This window comes from Alligator sinensis, unplaced genomic scaffold, assembly GCF_000455745.1.
Source record: "Alligator sinensis unplaced genomic scaffold, ASM45574v1 scaffold2636_1, whole genome shotgun sequence".
Lineage (NCBI taxonomy): Eukaryota > Metazoa > Chordata > Crocodylia > Alligatoridae > Alligator > Alligator sinensis.
In genome coordinates, this window is record NW_005843800.1 from 12,218 (window position 1) to 14,414 (window position 2,197).

Here is a 2,197-nt window from a genome sequence, read left to right on the forward strand (position 1 = left end):
GGGGGGGGGCCTTACAGGGTCCCTGCCAAATCATATGCAGAGACCAGGGGGAGTCCTGCCGGCGCATACACAGAGACGGGGGGGCCCTGCCAGCAGAGACCTAGAGACCAGGGACCCTGCTGACATGCACAGACACTGGGGCGGGGGCCTGCTGGCACAAACACGAGAGACTGGGGGGCCTGTGCCAGGATGTACACAGAGATCAGGGGCCCTGCTGACATGCACACAGACACTGGGGGCCCCTGCCATCAGAGACCCAGAGACTGGGGGGCCCCTGCTGACATGCACACAGACAAGGGTGGGGGAGCCTGCTGACACGTACAAAGACACTGGGGACACCTGACAGGTACAGATACTGGGGGGCCCTGCCAGTGCATACACAGACACCGTGGGCCTCTGCTGACATGCACACAGATATAGGGGGGACCCTACTGACCCGTACACAGAGACTGGGGATCCCTGTCATGCACAGACACTGGGGCCCCCTACTGATGCATACACAGAAACCAGGGGCCCCTGCTGACACATACTCAAAGATCAGGGGCCCCTGCAGCACGTACACAAAGGGCACAAGGCCCTGCTGATGCACACAGATGGGGTGGGGGACCCCGGCCAGTGTGTACACAGAGACCAAGACCCCTGCTGACATGGACAAAGACACTGGGGGGCCCTGCCAATGCGTACACAGAAACCGGGGGCCTTGCTGACATACACACAGACACGGGGGGGGGGCCCTACCAATGTATACACAGAGAGTCCCAGCTGTCCACAAGCCGGGCGAGGGGGAGGTCCCTGCGTGCAGCCAGACCCCAGGGACATGCCTCATGAAAGCAGTAGACCTCTGCGGGTCGTTCCTGGCTGGGCCATGCCGAGACACACGCGCGCCAGCACATGCATGCCCACGCACAGGCATCCACACCACTGCACACCCCCCGCTCCCCCGCCAGCCAGCCCCAACCTGTGGCCGGGCTCTTGCTTCAGCACTAACCCCCCCCCCCCCAACATGCGTGCGAGAAGCGTGTACAAAGCAAGACAGGCATGCGAGGCAGAGGACAAGGCCACCAGCTTGGGTAGCACGGGGGGGGGGGGAACATCCCGCTGCTGGTGCCAACCTGGAAACCCCCCTGCAAAGTGAGGGGCTCCTGCCCAGCAAGGCAGCGGAGCCCCCAAACTCAGCCAGCAGGACCTGAGCGTGCCCCAATTCCTTGGGCTGGGCGGCTGCCCCACCTCCCCACCTCCTCCCCCGCCCCAACCGCAGGCGGCAAACAGAGCAATGCGGAAGGCTGGGTCTGTGCCGAAAGAACATCCTGTACCCAGGAACAAACAGGCGTGTGTCAACCCCCGCCGCGGGTGCAAGGGGGGTAGTGCTGAGGCACCCGGGATACTCACGGGGTGCTCTTGGGGCTGGCCCAGGGGGGTGCAGAGGTTGGCGCTGCCTCTCCGGGGGTCACAGGGCTGGAGCAGTGTCCGCGGGGGGGGGGCCCCGAGTGCACGGGGATGGAGATGATTCTTCGGGGGTCCCAGGTGGGCGGGATGTCCTCAGGGGTCCCGTCACACGGGGATGGTCCTTGGTGTCCTGGGGGCAGGGGGGTGTCCTCAGAGGTCCCAGGTGCGGGGCTGTGTCCCCAGGGGTCTGGTCTCACAGAGATGAAGGGGGGGGGTCCGGGATGCGGGTGTCCCCGGGGGCCTGTCACACGAGGCCGGAGCTGCGTCCTCAGCGGTCCCAGGTATGGGGGTTTCCTCAGGGATCCCGTCACACGGGGATGGAGCCGATTCTTCGGGGGTCCCGGCTGTGAGGGGGCGTGTCCTGGGGGGTCCCGTCACACAGGGATGGAGCTGCGTCCTCGGGGGTCCTGGTCACATGGGGATGGAGATGATTCTTTGGGGGTCCCAGGTGTGGAGGGAGTGGGTGTCCTCGGGGGCCCTGAGCACAGGGCTGCCTCCTCAGGGGTCCGGGACACGTAGCACCAGCACGGTGCCCTGTCACACGGCACCGGAGCAGGGTCCACAAGGCAGGCACGGTGTCCCCAGGTCCGGGGGCCGCAGCGGTGGACGGCCTCTGGCTCGGGGGCCGCGGCAGGGGCCGGGGGGCTCAGACGAGCGCGGGGGCGGCGGAGTCCGGGCCGAGCGTCCTTGCGCCGAGGGAGCGACGGGCGCAGTGAGGCGAGCAGGCGGCGGGTGCGACGCTGGCCCCCGC

The 2,197-nt window shown here is 67.0% G+C and overlaps 1 protein-coding gene across 3 annotated transcripts in view; it reads right to left on the bottom strand.

The window, feature by feature from the left end:
* PER1 (period circadian regulator 1) overlaps positions 1 to 2,197 on the bottom strand; it is a 17,112-nt gene that overhangs the window by 10,587 nt on the left and 4,328 nt on the right. Inside the window, exon 1 of one of the 3 annotated variants that reach the window (XM_025195755.1) lies at positions 1,390 to 2,191. The exons of the other annotated variants lie outside the window; for them this stretch is intronic. The gene's annotated coding sequence lies outside the window, so the exon portion shown is untranslated. Of the gene's footprint in view, positions 1 to 1,389; positions 2,192 to 2,197 lie in introns of those variants that run through there. 3 annotated transcript variants of the gene reach the window in all.